The 17,113-nt window shown below is 44.6% G+C and overlaps 1 protein-coding gene across 1 annotated transcript in view; it reads left to right on the top strand.

Moving 5' to 3' along the window:
• Positions 1 to 331: 331 nt before the first annotated feature.
• Positions 332 to 17,113, top strand: part of LOC140722380 (uncharacterized) — a 48,157-nt gene continuing 31,375 nt past the window's right edge. The window contains exons 1-2 of the mRNA XM_073037133.1: positions 332 to 464; positions 1,210 to 1,269. The gene's annotated coding sequence lies outside the window, so the exon portion shown is untranslated. The remainder of the gene's footprint in view (positions 465 to 1,209; positions 1,270 to 17,113) is intronic.

Genomic DNA, 17,113 nt, shown 5'->3' on the forward strand with positions numbered 1-17,113 from the left:
GCCGTCGATGGTGTTATCGGAAACGCCGCTCTTTCAACCCAGCTCTGAATCACCAGCAAAGGCTCGGGAGGTGCGAACCTCCCGCATCTCGTAACTGTCCCCGGGCTACCGCTTGCAGTAACAGGAAGCCGATCCGTCCACACTCGGGGCTTTACCGATCCCCGACCGAGGGAACTGAGGATTGGCTTTGCTTATTCCTTCACTGGCGGGATCGACACTATCTCTCCATCCTAGACGTCATTGCGGTTCGTGATCAAATGTATGGAACCACCCATACTGGAGATTACAGCCGGGGCGGGGGGTGGTCGTGGGGGAAGGCGGTGTAAGGAGTTGATGGTTCCATTATACAGTCGGTTGGCGAGACCTGTTATGGATCACCGTCTGCAGTGCTGTTTCCCTTCTGTCAGATGCGAGTGGGCAGGTGGGAAATCAAAAGAAGGTTTACCAGACAGATATCTACCCCCGTGAGTTTTCTATGAGGATTCTGTTGTGATCTTGACTTGTGGTGTGACTTAAAACAGGGGAGACATTACATTTTTTTAAATTAACAATGTACTTGACTGTATCCGCGGAAATTTGGTAAAACGAGTGGGAACTTCGATGAGACATAAAGTATACACGGAGTTTGATAGGGACGTGGACAAAATAGTTCCTGTTGTGTGAGGACCTGAAACCAGGCTCCGTCTGGAGCCCAGAACCAAAGGCCAAAGTTTAAGAATAAGCGGGAGGCCATTTAGAACAGAGTTGAAGAAAAACTTTTTCACCCAGAGAGTAGTGGATCTATGGAACGCTCTGCCTCAGAAAGCAGTGGAGGCCAGTTTCTGGATGCTTTCAAGAAAGAGTTAGATAGAGTTCTTAAAAATAGCGGAGTCAAGGAATATGGGGAGAAAGCAGGAACGGGGTAATGATTGTGGATGATCAGCCATGATCACATTGAATGGCGGTGCCGGCTCGAGGGGCCGAACGGCCTACTCCTGCACCTATTGTCATTTGCCTAGAAAACTGCACTGTCTGGCACCGACAAACATTCCACTCCTAAAATCACTGAGATCACATTTCACCTCCATGGTGATGTTTGTTTGGAGACAGAACGTACCCTGTGCTAAGGAATAGGACACGGAGAGAACCGCTGATAACGCTGTGGGTTTAGTTAATGATTATCACCAGGAGCTGACTGAACATTAACCAGGGTGTGTTCATTACTTACAGAACCCGTAACACAGCCTCACTGGGACAGGGTGGTAACAGAATCTGGAGCCGCGGTACAAGGTAAGAAGCTTTTTTTACTGAAATATAAACATCACAAAGGCAGTTAGCCACTTAAATGAGACTGAGAACTTATTCAGTTGTTCAACAATTGAACTGCAGCGAATCGCTTTTGAAAGGATTAATAATTCCCTTCAGCTAATTGAATGCATCGACTTCCTGTGCATGTCCCGCGGGAAACCGGTGTAGTTGGAGGTGTTATCGGAAACGCCGCTCTTTCAGCCCAGCTCCGAATCATCAGCAAAGGCTCCGGAGGTGCGAGCTTCCCGCATCTCGGAACTGTCCCCGGGCTACCGCTTGCAACAGCGGGAAGCCGATCCGTCCACACTCGGGGCTTTACCGATCCCCGACCGAGGGAACTGAGGATTTGCTTTGTTCATTCCATCGCAGGCGGGATCGACACTATCTGTCTACCCTTTACGACATTTCGGTAGGTAGCTACTGAGAGAGAGCGAAATTATGAGAACTGCTCACACTGCAGTTTATGGGGGGCGGGGTGGGAGCGGGGAGGTGTGTAAAGATGTGATGGTTCCATTATAGAATCGGTTGCTGAGACTTGTTGTGGATCACCGCCTGCAGTGTTGATACCCTTCTGTCAGAAGTGTGTGGGTAGGTGGGAGATCAAAAGAAGGTTTAACAGAGAGACATCTGCACCGTGTGAGTTGTCCTGTGAGGAAATGTCTGTGATCTTGGCTTTTTTTCAGTGACTGAGAAGAATTCGATATGACCTGAGTTTACAGGGTGGTGTATACATTGCAGTTTTTTTTTAAAATAACAACGTACTTGATTGTATCCGTAGTAGTTTGGTGAAACCAGTGGGATATTTGATGAGAAGTAAAGTATCCTACAGCATCCTGATAGGGACGTCGGCAAATTCTCTCTCTCTCTCTCTCTCTCCCTGTCCCTGTCCCTCTCCCTCCCTCCTTCCCTTACCATCATCAAGTTCTCTCTTATTGGTTCCTTCACCTGTTACGTACCCCATAACTGGGTGTCTGACCAGCAAAGATAGAAGAATCCGTTGGAGTCTGGTGGTACTATTTTCAAACAGTGTTTATTAGTAAAATATACAAATCAACATCAACAATGCAAATATATAGATAATACACGTTAGCAATTCTAAACCTAAAATTGTGGGTATAATAATAATCAATAATAAACAAGCTCTATCGATATCCAGGGGATAATGAATTGTCATATGCGAATATAAAGTTCAGTTCAGTTCATACGTGCTGAGGTAGTGAGGTAGTTGTTGGTGGTTTTGTTGTAATTGTTGGGGTGAGAGAGAGAGAGAGAGAGAGAGAGAGAGAGAGAGAGAGAGAGAGAGAGAGAGAGAGAGAGAGAGAGAGAGAGAGAGAGAGAGAGAGAGAGAGAGAGAGAGCGAACAGTGACAGCTACAGTGAGTCAAACCTTCCTTTACGATCTTGATCCGTCGATGTGTTGTTATGGCCTTTCAGGTATGAACCCTCTGTCCTTCAGCTAGACCGTTCTTCTGTGGTGGATTCGTCACTCAGGCAAGGGCGGACACATACACAAGCCCCCACCGGCCCTGTTATAAACACTGTTAAACTGACCGATCCTTTGTTCGGTCTCCGATGCCCCACACCTTCTCGTGGGTTCCAACACTCAAGCAGTGCTCACTAGTGTGTCTCCTGGTGTGTCTGAGGGGTGTCTCCCCAGACCTCACTTTTATCCCTACTCAGGGGGGTCTCAGGTGTCAATCAGTTTTGAATGGCTTAGTCCATCAAACCAGCCCACTCCGGCCTCCACTGAGGAATGTTAATGAACAGAATGGTACCAAGTAAACAGCCCTCTCCGGAGCCGTAAGTCTTACAGGAGTCATAATATGGTGGAACAACAAGTCTCTGTCTCCCGGTGTTATCTCTCCCTTATCTGAAGCAAATGTTCTAGTCCCAGTATGTTTTCCCTTTGTCTCTCTTTCTCTCTCATTAGCACCGTGGTAACAGTAACAGTTAGTGATTCTCCCGGGAGGGGGGGGCGGGAACATGGGCAACTCTGTACCCTTCTGCCCATCAGAGTTGTTCATCCTTCATAGCACCCCCATCCTTCTAGGAATTTTCACCAAAGGGGAAAATTAAATAATACAGCGTCTTACAGAATTACGGAAACTAACAAAATACAGAAATGTTTTAACTGCAAAGCAATACAGATATTCCTTCAACTTAGCATCTAGATAAACAATCAGCGATTAGATTGTCACTTCCTTTAATATGTTGTATCTGAATATCAAACACTTGTAGCATCAGACTCCAATTTAAAGGGTTATGATCTTAGCTTAAGTGTATATTACAAAATGTGAACCAATACATGTGTAATTATATTGTGGTACATTACAGAAGTTTGTGCAAATACCAATCTCTATTTTACTTTTAACCTTAACAGTCAATCTTCCATGGTGTTTTTATCTTTCACATGCTTTGTGAAATTCCCTCAAAACCAGATCCTGTTATTCAAAGTGGCATTTTGTTAACCTTTGCCCCTTTTCCACTTAACTCTCACGTGGTTAGCTTGCTCACCAGTGTGGAATAGGCTTTCACATACTCCGTTCATAGGAGTTATCTTATCACCAATGTTTTCCAAACTTAGCCCATTTTCTGAACTTCCACACAATTCTTTATTTTTCAGCAAGTCATTAATTTTATCTTCAGGACCCTTCATTCTATTAGTTTTCAGTTTAACATCTGCAAGTGATCCCTCTTTGTCAAAACAACACTTTCGGTTCTGTCGCTCCAAATCACATCTTTGAATAACATCAGCGAATTGTTTACCTTTAAATTCCAAAACAAAACTGTAATTGATTCACAGGCATCTTGTTAACAAACCAATTGTTTCTTCAGCCTGGTTACTGCTTCTAAACCAATCCAGACTTTAAATTTTCTTTATTCAATAGTCCAGGAACAATACTTTTCCCTTCAATAATATTCACATCACCAGCTTTCATCTCCTCACTAACCTTTAACACACCTTCTAACACAAACAACTGAGAATTTTCACTTTTCACTGGTACCTAGGTTAACCCTTTCTTCACTGAACCAAGTCCATCTGACCCAAAAGTACTGCATTCCTTTTCAACTAAATCAGATAGCTCATCCTTTTCCTGAGTTTCAATACTAGGTTCAGTACCCTGTGCATCCACATCCTGAACACAAGCAAACGGGACATCTGCCTCTTCTAGGCTTCCAAAACCAGTCCCTTTTTCAAATTCTAAGTTCCCCTGATCCTCCCAGTTACTCTCTGGGCAACTCCTATCCCGAGTAAACTCAACCCTGCAGGTTAAAACAACTTCAATCTGCTAACCCAGCAGACTCCTTCAAGGTAGCAGCATCCTTTTCATCTAGGACTGCCTTTATATCATCGGGAACACATTGAAATTCTTCAGCTGAAAACAGCTCTGTCAAACCAGGACAGATCATCCGTGTCCAACCCTGGATCTTCTAACTACCTTATTTGTTTCTCATCTTCACTCTGTGCCTTTATAATTTCCTTCCTTGCTAAGGTAGGTCTTCCTCCTCTCCTTTATTCTCTTTCACCTCCTATTCTCCGCTTTGACCATCCCCTAACCCCTCTTGGTACAGGGTCGGTAAAAACGTCTCAGCCAAATCAACACTGGACTCATTTAAACTGTCCTCTTTCTCAGCCGCTTTTCTCGACATGCTGCGAGTGATCGCGCATGCGGGATAGATCTTAGAGTCTATGGGCGGGTCCTCAGCACTCACAGGCTTACTTGTCAGCTTCACTGCTGAACACACGTCACCACCTGCTAAGTCGTTACCAAGAAGGACGTCCACGCCGTCTCTTGGTAATTCTGACCGCACCCCTACTTCGACCGGCCAGATAACAGGTCACATTTTAAAATGATCTTGTGCAAAGGTACAGCTTCTGTCCCTTTTCCTATACCTCTTAATACCACCCTCTCCAGTTTCGGGACCGAAATCTAGCACCTTACTTAGGATCACTGACTGGTCAGCCCCAGTATCCCTCCAGATTCTCACAGGAACTGGGGGTTTCTCCTTCTTTCACAGACACTGTCCCTTCCGAAATAAATTTCTCACGGCCCTCTTGTACTCTGTCTTCACTTGCCTCCCTCATCGATCAGCTAATGCAACCTCTCGTGATTGCTGTTTTCCCTTTTCCTGTCTCCTTCTTCGGAGCAAAGCACTTAGATGCAATATGATCAACCTATTCCACAATTATATACAGGTCAAGCCAGGAACCTTCCTGCCAGCCTGCTTGTCCTCCTCCTTACCTTTACCACTAGCTCCCGGCTTATTCTCTACATTAGCCGGTGGACTTTCTCTACGGTCCCTACTGCCTTTCTGGTAACTCTTATTTGGGGTAAACTTTGTCTGTGGGTTAGGGCATATTCATCTGCGAACCTGGCAAATTCCGATATAGACTTATTCGTCTCGTTCAGATATATCCGGATATTAACCGAAACATAAGCTTTAAATTTCTCAATCAGAATTAACTCTCTGAAACGATGGAACTCCTCCTCCACCCTTTCTGCAGCACACCAGCGATCCAAGAGCACACCCTTTTCATAGGCAAACTCTGCATACGTCTGATTCCACAGTTTATTTAAATCTCTGAACTTTTGTGTATACGCTTCAGGTACCAACTCTTAGGCCCGAAGGATAGCCTGTTTTACTTCCTCATAATCCTCAGACTCCCCCCCCGGACAACGCCGCATATGCCTGTTGAGCTTTCCCTTTTAATACACTTTGTAATAACGCCACCCACTGATCTCTGGGCCACTTCTGATTCACTGCCACCTTTTCAAAATGCAAGAAGTAACTATCAACGTCTGTCTCATCGAACAGAGGTACTAACCTAAACTCTACTAACATTAAACTTCTCAATTGAGCCTTCCCTCGCTCTTTTCCCTGTTGCTTTAATCTCTCCATGTCCAGCGCATGCTGCCTATCTCTCTCCCTTTCCCTTTCCTCCAACTCCTTTCGCTGGAGCTCATACTCCCTTTTCTTCTGTTCCGCGTCAACCTTAATTTGTCTGGTTACTTCTCAGGGAACAGATCCAATACCCCAGCCGAAAACACCTCCACCGATATATAGTGCTGGGCTATGGCCCTCTGTATCTCCCACTTTTTCATTGACGACTTCACCTCTGGGAGATTTAATCGTTTTGCAATAGTCACCAAGTCTGCATTTGTGGCCTCCTCAAGCGCCTTCAAAGTCGGGCTTTTCTATAAATTTGTCTATATCCATCAGTGCAGTATTCCCGGTCTGGTTACCCACGCAACCAGATCAAATGATGGACTTGTAGCCCGATTCAGTTGCCCCACCCATTTTGTATACAAATCCCGGGCGAGCCCCAATTTGTCACGTACCCCGTAACTGGGGTGTCTTACCAGCAAAGATAGAAGAATCCGTTGGAGTCTGGTGGTACTATTTTCAAACAGTGTTTATTATTAAAATATACAAATAAATATCAACAATTCAAATATGTAGATAATACACGCTAGCAATACTAAGCCTAAAAGTGTGGGCATAATAATAATCAATAATAAACAAGCTCTTTCGATGTCCAGGGGATAATGAACTGTCATATGTGAATATAAACTTCAGTTCAGTTCATACGTTCTGAGTTAGTAGTTGGTGGTTTGGTTGTAATTGTTGTTGGGGAGAGAGAGAGAGAGAGAGAGAGAGAGAGAGAGAGAGAGAGAGAGAGAGAGAGAGAGAGAGAGAGAGAGAGAGAGAGAGAGAGAGAGAGAGAGAGAGAGAGGAGAGAGAGAGAGAGAGAGAGAGAGAGATCGAACAGTGACAGCTACAGTCAATCAAACCTTCCTTTACGTTACTTGATTCGTCGATGTGTTGTGGCCATTCAGGTATGACCCCCGCTGTCCTTCAGCTAGACCGTTCTGTGGTGGACTCGTCACCCAGGCAAGGGCGGACACACACACACAAGCCCCCACCGGCCCTCCTATAAACACTAAGTTAAACTGACCGATCCTTTGTTCGGTCCCCGATGCCCCACACCTTCTCGTGGGTTCCTACACTCAAGCAGTGCACACTAGTGTGTCTCCTGGTGTGTCTGAGGGGTGTCTCCACAGACCTCTCTTTTATCCCTACTCACGAGGTCTCAGGTGTCAATCAGTTTTGAATGGCTTAGTCCATCAAACCAGCCCACTCCGGCCCTCCACTGAGGAATGTTAATGAACAGAATGGTACCAAGTAAACAGCCCTCTCCGGAGCCGTAAGTCTTACAGGAGTCATAATATGGTGGAACAACAAGTCTCTGTCTCCCGGTTGTTATCTCTCCCTTATCTGAAGCAAATGTTCTAGTCCCAGTATGTTTTCCCTTTGTCTCTCTTTCTCTCTCATTAGCACCGTGGTAACAGTAACAGTTAGTGATTCTCCCCGGGAGGGGGGGGCGGAACATGGGCAACTCTGTACCCTTCTGCCCATCAGAGTTGTTCATCCTTCATAGCACCCCCATCCTTCTAGGAATTTTCACCCAAAGGGGAAAATTAAATAATACAGCGTCTTACAGAATTACGGAAACTAACAAAATACAGAAATGTTTTTAACTGCAAAGCAATACAGATATTCCTTCAAACTTAGCATCTAGATAAACAATCAGCGATTAGATTGTCACTTCCTTTAATATGTTGTATCTGAATATCAAACACTTGTAGCATCGGACTCCAATTTAAAGGGTTATGATCTTAGCTTAAGTGTATATTACAAAATGTGAACCAATACATGTGTAATTATATTGTGGTACATTACAGAAGTTTGTGCAAATACCAATCTCTATTTTACTTTTAACCTTAACAGTCAATCTTCCATGGTGTTTTTATCTTTCACATGCTTTGTGAAATTCCCTCAAAACCAGATCCTGTTATTCAAAGGTGGGCATTTTGTTAACCTTTGCCCCTTTTCCACTTAACTCTCACGTGGTTAGCTTGCTCACCAGTGTGGAATAGGCTTTCACATACTCCGTTCATAGGAGTTATCTTATCACCAATGTTTTCCAAACTTAGCCCATTTTCTGAACTTCCACACAATTCTTTATTTTTCAGCAAGTCATTAATTTTATCTTCAGGACCCTTCATTCTATTAGTTTTCAGTTTAACATCTGCAAGTGATCCCTCTTTGTCAAAACAACACTTTCGGTTCTGTCGCTCCAAATCACATCTTTGAATAACATCAGCGAATTGTTTACCTTTAAATTCCAAAACAAACTGTAATTGATTCACAGGCATCTTGTTAACAAACCATTGTTTCTTCAGCCTGGTTACTGCTTCTAAAACCAATCCAGACTTTAAATTTTCTTTATTCAATAGTCCAGGAACAATACTTTTCCCCTTCAATAATATTCACATCACCAGCTTTCATCTCCTCACTAACCTTTAACACACCTTCTAACACAAACAACTGAGAATTTTCACTTTTCACTGGTACCTAGGTTAACCCTTTCTTCACTGAACCAAGTCCATCTGACCCAAAAGTACTGCATTCCTTTTCAACTAAATCAGATAGCTCATCCTTTTCCTGAGTTTTCAATACTAGGTTCAGTACCCTGTGCATCCACATCCTGAACACAAGCAAACGGGACATCTGCCTCTTCTAGGCTTCCAAAACCAGTCCCTTTTTCAAATTCTAAGTTCCCCTGATCCTCCCAGTTACTCTCTGGGCAACTCCTATCCCGAGTAAACTCAACCCTGCAGGTTTAAAACAACTTCATCTGCTAACCCAGCAGACTCCTTCAAGGTAGCAGCATCCTTTTCATCTAGGACTGCCTTTATATCATCGGGAACACATTGAAATTCTTCAGCTGAAAACAGCTCTGTCAAACCAGACAGATCATCCGTGTCCAACCCTGGATCTTCTAACTACCTTATTTGTTTCTCATCTTCACTCTGTGCCTTTATAATTTCCTTCCTTGCTAAGGGTAGGTCTTCCTCCTCTCCTTTATTCTCTTTCACCTCCCTATTCTCCGCTTTACCATCCCCTAACCCCTCTTGGTACAGGGTCGGTAAAAACGTCTCAGCCAAATCAACACTGGACTCATTTAAACTGTCCTCTTTCTCAGCCGCTTTTTCCTCGACATGCTGCGAGTGATCGCGCATGCGGGATAGATCTTAGAGTCTATGGGCGGGTCCTCAGCACTCACAGGCTTACTTGTCAGCTTCACTGCTGAACACACGTCACCACCTGCTAAGTCGTTACCAAGAAGGACGTCCACGCCGTCTCTTGGTAATTCTGACCGCACCCCTACTTCGACCGGGCCAGATAACAGGTCACATTTTAAAATGATCTTGTGCAAAGGTACAGCTTCTGTCCCTTTTCCTATACCTCTTAATACCACCTCTCCAGTTTCGGGACCGAAATCTAGCACCTTACTTAGGATCACTGACTGGTCAGCCCCAGTATCCCTCCAGATTCTCACAGGAACTGGGGTTTCTCCTTCTTTCACAGACACTGTCCCTTCCGAAATAAATTTCTCACGGCCCTCTTGTACTCTGTCTTCACTTGCCTCCCTCATCGATCAGCTAATGCAACCTCTCGTGATTGCTGTTTTCCCCTTTTCCTGTCTCCTTCTTCGGAGCAAAGCACTTAGATGCAATATGATCAACCTTTCCACAATTATAACAGGTCAAGCCAGGAACCTTCCTGCCAGCCTGCTTGTCCTCCTCCTTACCTTTACCACTAGCTCCCGGCTTATTCTCTACATTAGCCGGTGGACTTTCTCTACGGTCCCTACTGCCTTTCTGGTAACTCTTATTTGGGGTAAACTTTGTCTTGTGGGTTAGGGCATATTCATCTGCGAACCTGGCAAATTCCGATATAGACTTATTCGTCTCGTTCAGATATATCCGGATATTAACCGAAACATAAGCTTTAAATTTCTCAATCAGAATTAACTCTCTGAAACGATGGAACTCCTCCTCCACCCTTTCTGCAGCACACCAGCGATCCAAGAGCACACCCTTTTCATAGGCAAACTCTGCATACGTCTGATTCCACAGTTTATTTAAATCTCTGAACTTTTGTGTATACGCTTCAGGTACCAACTCTTAGGCCCGAAGGATAGCCTGTTTTACTTCCTCATAATCCTCAGACTCCCCCCCGGACAACGCCGCATATGCCTGTTGAGCTTTCCCTTTTAATACACTTTGTAATAACGCCACCCACTGATCTCTGGGCCACTTCTGATTCACTGCCACCTTTTCAAAATGCAAGAAGTAACTATCAACGTCTGTCTCATCGAACAGAGGTACTAACCTAAACTCTACTAACATTAAACTTCTCAATTGAGCCTTCCCCTCGCTCTTTTCCCTGTTGCTTTAATCTCTCCATGTCCAGCGCATGCTGCCTATCTCTCTCCCTTTCCCTTTCCTCCAACTCCCTTTCGCTGGAGCTCATACTCCCTTTTCTTCTGTTCCGCGTCCAACCTTAATTTGTCTGGTTACTTCTCAGGGAACAGATCCAATACCCCAGCCGAAAACACCTCCACCGATATATAGTGCTGGGCTATGGCCCTCTGTATCTCCCACTTTTTCATTGACGACTTCACCTCTGGGAGATTTAATCGTTTTGCAATAGTCACCAAGTCCGCATTTGTGGCCTCCTCAAGCGCCTTCAAAGTCGGGCTTTCTATAAATTTGTCTATATCCATCAGTGCAGAATTCCCGTCTGGTTACCCACGCAACCAGATCAAATGATGGACTTGTAGCCCGATTCAGTTGCCCCCACCCATTTTGTATACAAATCCCGGGCGAGCCCCCAATTTGTCACGTACCCCGTAACTGGGTGTCTTACCAGCAAAGATAGAAGAATCCGTTGGAGTCTGGTGGTACTATTTTCAAACAGTGTTTATTATTAAAATATACAAATAAATATCAACAATTCAAATATGTAGATAATACACGCTAGCAATACTAAGCCTAAAAGTGTGGGTATAATAATAATCAATAATAAACAAGCTCTTTCGATGTCCAGGGGATAATGAACTGTCATATGTGAATATAAACTTCAGTTCAGTTCATACGTTCTGAGTTAGTTGTTGGTGGTTTGGTTGTAATTGTTGGGGAGAGAGAGAGAAGAGAGGGGAGAGAGAGAGAGAGAGAGAGAGAGAGAGAGAGAGAGAGAGAGGAGATGAGAGAGAGAGAGAGAGAGAGAGAGAGAGATAGAGAGAGAGTGAGGAGAGAGAGGAGGAGAGAGAGAGAGAGAGAGAGAGAGGGAGAGAGAGAGAGAGAGAGAGATCGAACAGTGACAGCTACAGTCAATCAAACCTTCCTTTACGTTCTTGATTCGTCGATGTGTTGTGGCCATTCAGGTATGACCCCGCTGTCCTTCAGCTAGACCGTTCTTCTGTGGTGGACTCGTCACCCAGGCAAGGGCGGACACACACACAAGCCCCCACCGGCCCTCCTATAAACACTAAGTTAAACTGACCGATCCTTTGTTCGGTCCCCGATGCCCCACACCTTCTCGTGGGTTCCTACACTCAAGCAGTGCACACTAGTGTGTCTCCTGGTGTGTCTGAGGGGTGTCTCCACAGACCTCTCTTTTATCCCTACTCACGAGGTCTCAGGTGTCAATCAGTTTTGAATGGCTTAGCCCATCAAACCAGCCCACTCCAGCTGTCCACTGAGGAATTTTAATGAACAGAATAGTACCAAGTAAATAGTCCTCTCCGGAGCCATAAGTCTTTCAGGAGTCATAATATGGTGGAACAACAAGTCTCTGTCTCCCGGTGTTATCTCTCCCTTATCTGAAGCAACTGTTCCAGTCCCAGTATGTTTTCCCTTTTTCTCTCTTTCTTCTCATTAGCAGCGTGGTAACAGTAACAATTTGTGATTCTCCCGGGGGGGGGGGGGTGGTGGAACATGGGCAACTCTGTACCCTTCTGCCCATCAGAGTTGTTCACCCTTCATAACACACCCTATAATTCATTATCTTCCTCACCGGGACAACGTTATCCCTAACATCCCTCAAGAGATCCTTCAACATCGTCCGCATCTCCATAGTGCATTTCCCTGCAAAAACATAATCCCAATTCACACCCACAGTTCTAGCCTGATAGACTCATAATTTGCCCATCCCCAATTAATTTTTTTCCTGTCCTCTCTGATTCTATCCTTTTCCATCATAATGCTAAAGGCAGGGAGCGGTGATCACTGTCCCCCAGATGCTCAGCCGCTGAGAGATCTGTGACCTGACCCGGTTCGATACCTAATGCTAGATCTAGTATGGCATTCTCCCTAGTCGGACTGTCAACATACTGCGACATGAATCCGTCCTGGAAACACTTAACAAACTCTGACCCATCTAAACCCTTGGAACTAATCAGGTGCCAATCAATATTAGGGGAGTTAAAGTCACCCATGATAACAACCCTATTATTTTTGAACCTTTCCAAAATCTGCCTCCCAATCTGCTGCTCGGTATCTCTGCTGCTACCAGGAGGCCTAAGGAATAACCGCAATAGAGTAACTGCTTCCTTCCTGTTCCTGACATCCATCCGTACTGACTCAAAAGAGGATCCTGCTAGATTACCCACCCGCTCTGTAGCTGTAATCTTATCCCTGACCAGTAATGCTACCCCCTCCTCCCCTCCCCCTCCCCTGTCTATCCCTTTTAAAGCACTGAAATCCAGGAATATTGAGAATCCATTCCTGTCCTGGTGCCAACCAAATCTCTGTAATGGACACTACATCATAATTCCATGTATGTCTCCCAGCTCTCAGTTAATCACGTTTGTTCCTGATGCTTCTTGCATTAAAGTACAAACAGTTTAGCCCTTCTACCTTACTAGCTTTACACCCTTTATTCTGATTCTCTTTCCTGAAAGCCTCTCTATATGTTAGATCTGGCTTTACTCCAAGCACTTCTTCACTGCTCTTTCGCTCCGGGCTCCATCACCCCTTGCAATTTAGTTTAAACCCTCCCGAACCATGCTTGCAAACCTACCTGCAAGGATATTGCACCCCCTTGAGTTCCGGTGCAACCCATCCAATCTGTACAGGTCCCGCTTTCCCCAGAAGAGATCCCAGTGATCCAAAAATCTAAAACCCTGCCCCCTGCACCAACTCCTCAGCCACGCATTCAACTCATCCAATTCTTACCATCACCATCACGTAGCATTGGCAGCAATCCTGAGAACGCCACCCTTGAGGTCCTGTTCTTCAGCCTTCTGCCTAGTTCCCGAAACTCACACTTCAGGACCTCATCCCTCTTCCTGCCTATATCTTTGGTACCAACATGTATCATGACGTGACAGACAGACAGACATACTTTATTGATCTCGAGGGAAATTGGGTTTTGTTACAGTCGCACCAACCAAGAACAGTGTAGAAATATGGCAATATATAACCATAAATATTTAAATAATGATAGTAATTATGCCAAGTGGAAATAATTCCAGGACCAACCTAGTGGCTCAGGGTGTCTGACACTCCGAGGGAGGAGTTGTAAAGTTTGATGGCCACAGGCAGGAATGACTTCCTATGACGCTCAGTGTTGAATCTCGATTGAATGTACTCCTGTGCCTAACCAGTACATTATGGATGGGATGGGAGACATTGTCCAAGATGGCATGCAACTTGGATAGCATCCTGTTTTCAGACACACCATCAGAGAGTCCAGTTTGGCCCTCACAACATCACTGGCCTTACGAATGAGTTTGTTGATTCTGTTGGTGTCTGCTACCCTCAGCCTGCTGCCCCAGCACACAACAACAAACATGATAGCACTGGCCACCGCAGACTCGTAGAACATCCTCAGCATCGTCTGGCAGATGTTAAAGGACCTCAGTCTCCTCAGGAAGTAGAGACGGCTCTGATCCTTCTTGTAGACAGCCTCAGTGTTCTTTGATCAGTCCAGTTTATTGTCAATTCGTATCCCCAGGCATTTGTAATCCTCCACCATGTCCACACTGACCCCTTGGGTGGAAACAGGGGTCACTGGCGCCTTAGCCCTCCTCAGGTCCACCACCAGCTCCTTCGTCTTTTTCACATTAAGCTGCAGATGTTTCTATTCACACCATGTGACGAAGTTTCCCACCGTAGCTCTATACTCAGCCTCATCTCCCTTGCTGATGCATCCGACTATGGCAGAGTCATCAGAAAACTTTTGAAGATGGCAAGACTCTGTGCAGTAGTTGAAGTCCGAGGTGTAGATGGTGAAGACAAAGGGATGCAGCATATTGACAGATTGGCATGCATGAGATTGTGGGCGTCACTGAATCGTGGCTGAAAGAATATTTTAGCTGGGAGTTTAACATCCAATGATACACACTGTATCGAAAGGACAGGCAGATCGGCAGAAAGGGTGGCGTGACTCTTGGTGAAAATGAAATCAAATTATTAGAAAGAGGTGACATAGGGTAGGAAGGTTTTGAATCCTTGTGGGTAGAGCTAGGAAACTGCAAGGGTACAAAGACCCTAATGGGGATTATATACAGACCCCCACACAGTAGTAATGACATGGTCTGAAAATTACAACGGGAGATAGAAAATATATGTTAAAGGGACAACGTTACGATAGTCATGGGGTATTTTAACATTCTAAAATCGTGCTGTTATGGTGTTTTATTACCCCACTTGTCACGATAGTATTTCTAGAGTTTCCACCAGTTCAATATTGTCCAGAAGATTGCCTGGATTTACGGATGCGTGTTTTTTTTTAATTCTGTGTAATTTTGTGAGCAAAGACGGTGTAAATCTGGCAGTGATATTTAAAATATAAAAAATCCTGTAGTAAATCTCTCTGGCAGTTGTTAAAATTATGGACGTCTACACTTAGTGGGCAATTCTTATCTACTTCCTGTCCCTAATATTGTGGCCAATGAGGGCACGTTCGGGGTTTACCGCGGCTGTACCCCGTCCAAATCCGATGTTCGGCGTTCAGTGACGCTCTTCTGCACCCTGGCTTTTGGAGCGCATGGCTATTTAAGTTACTGTCACCTTCCTGTCGGATTTAATCAGTCTGGTCAATCTCCTTGATCTCTCCCATTAACAAGGCGTTTTCACCCTCAGAACTGCTGCTCACTGGATTTCCTTTCATTTTGTTTTCGCACCATTCGCTGTAAACCGAGCGAATTGTGCGTGAAAATCCAAGGAGATGATCAGTTTCCGTAATGCTCATGCTACCCTGTCTGGCACCAGATATCATTCCACGGTCAAGGTCACTCAGACCACATTTATTCCAGATTCCGATGTTTCGCCTGAACAACAACTGAACCCCTTGAACATATCTGCATGTTTTATCCTTTGAGTTGCTGCCACGCGATTAACAGATTCCCTTTAATGATCGGATGTACAGTTGTAACTAATAACACGGCCATTTAGTGCACTTACCATTTATAGGGGCCCTCAACTATCACGAATTTGAATATGGGTGAGATTTGGTGCTGATTTGTGCGACTTTCCTGTTTCCAACAACAGGTTGTCGCTGACAACGCAGTTGGGGGTAACCTGGAGAGAGAGACTGTCACTGTTCCTTCTGAGCTGCGCCGGTGTGCGGCTGCGCTGTGATTAAAATGCTCGCGTCACGGAGCCATTGTTGCAGCGCAGATGGATTATAATGCAGCTGGAAAAAAGTTCGTGAAATCTGAGAGTTTTTCTTTGTTGCACTATAATTTATCATATCCTTCCATTAATAGATAAAGACAAAAGTATATATTTTTTGTCAGTCCATTCTAAATATTCATAGCTGTGCATTACAAAAACACACACATCTAAGATGTCGCCCTTTTTTCAGGCCGTGTGAAAATTTCCAACTCAGAGCAATGGCTGATCCACGCAGCGGCAAAAATAGTAATTTAGTGGGAACGATGGAGACTGGACCATGTTAGATTCAATGCATATTAATCACATTTCAATATGATACATTACTGGGCTTCATCATGATACTTCATTTTGGTATCTTATTTTATATTATTAGCTAGCTTGCCTTTATATTTCACCTTTTCTCTGCTTATTCCTTTTTTAATTACCTTCTTTTGATTATTAAAAGCTCCCCGATTCACTAGCTTCAACTATTTTTTCTATCTCGGATGACATCTTAAATCAGTATGTAGATAGTCCAACAAAAGCAGGAGCTGTACTGAAACTGATGTTGGGTAATTATGCTAGCTAGATACCCGGCCATTTGGTGGGTGAATGGTTAGGGCAGAACTCCTTAAGTTCAAGAGAGCTATAGAGAAGGAAAGTGTAGACTTTGCGGGAGAGTAAAGAATTGGATCAGGGTAAATTACTAATTCACTAAGCAAGAACTATTGAAAGTTAATGGGAGACAACTGTTTCTGGCAAGTCCACATCTGACATGTGGAGAGTGTTTACAATGCATCTGCACGGAGTATAGGACGGGTATATTCCAGTATGACGAAATGACGATTGGCAGCGTCAGAGAACCTTAAATATCGTGAGAAGTGATGAATTTAGTCAGGCAGGAAAAGGAGAAGTATGCAAAGCTCAGGAAAGTCGAAACAAACAGAGCCCTCGAGAATGTGTGTGGGTCCTTAATGAGTAACTTACATCAGTATTTACCAAGGAGAAAGACACGGAGGATAGGGAGATCAGTGCGGAGAGTACTGGTATGCTCGGACATTTTTGAAATAAAGAAGGAGAGAGTGTTGGGTCTCTGAAAGCGCATCAAGGCGTATAAGTCTCCAGGGCCTGACGGGATATACCCCAAGTTACAGAGAAAGGCAAGAGAAGAAATTGCTGGGGCCTTGATCAATATTCTTGTGACCTGCCTAGCCACCAGCAGACTCCGAGAGACCTGGCTAGTACCTCATATTGATGCATTATTCAAGACATGATCCAGGGAGTAATCCTGATGAGCATTGAAACTGCCGAGAG

The sequence above is a fragment of the Hemitrygon akajei genome, unplaced genomic scaffold (assembly GCF_048418815.1).
Source record: "Hemitrygon akajei unplaced genomic scaffold, sHemAka1.3 Scf000076, whole genome shotgun sequence".
NCBI lineage: Eukaryota > Metazoa > Chordata > Chondrichthyes > Myliobatiformes > Dasyatidae > Hemitrygon > Hemitrygon akajei.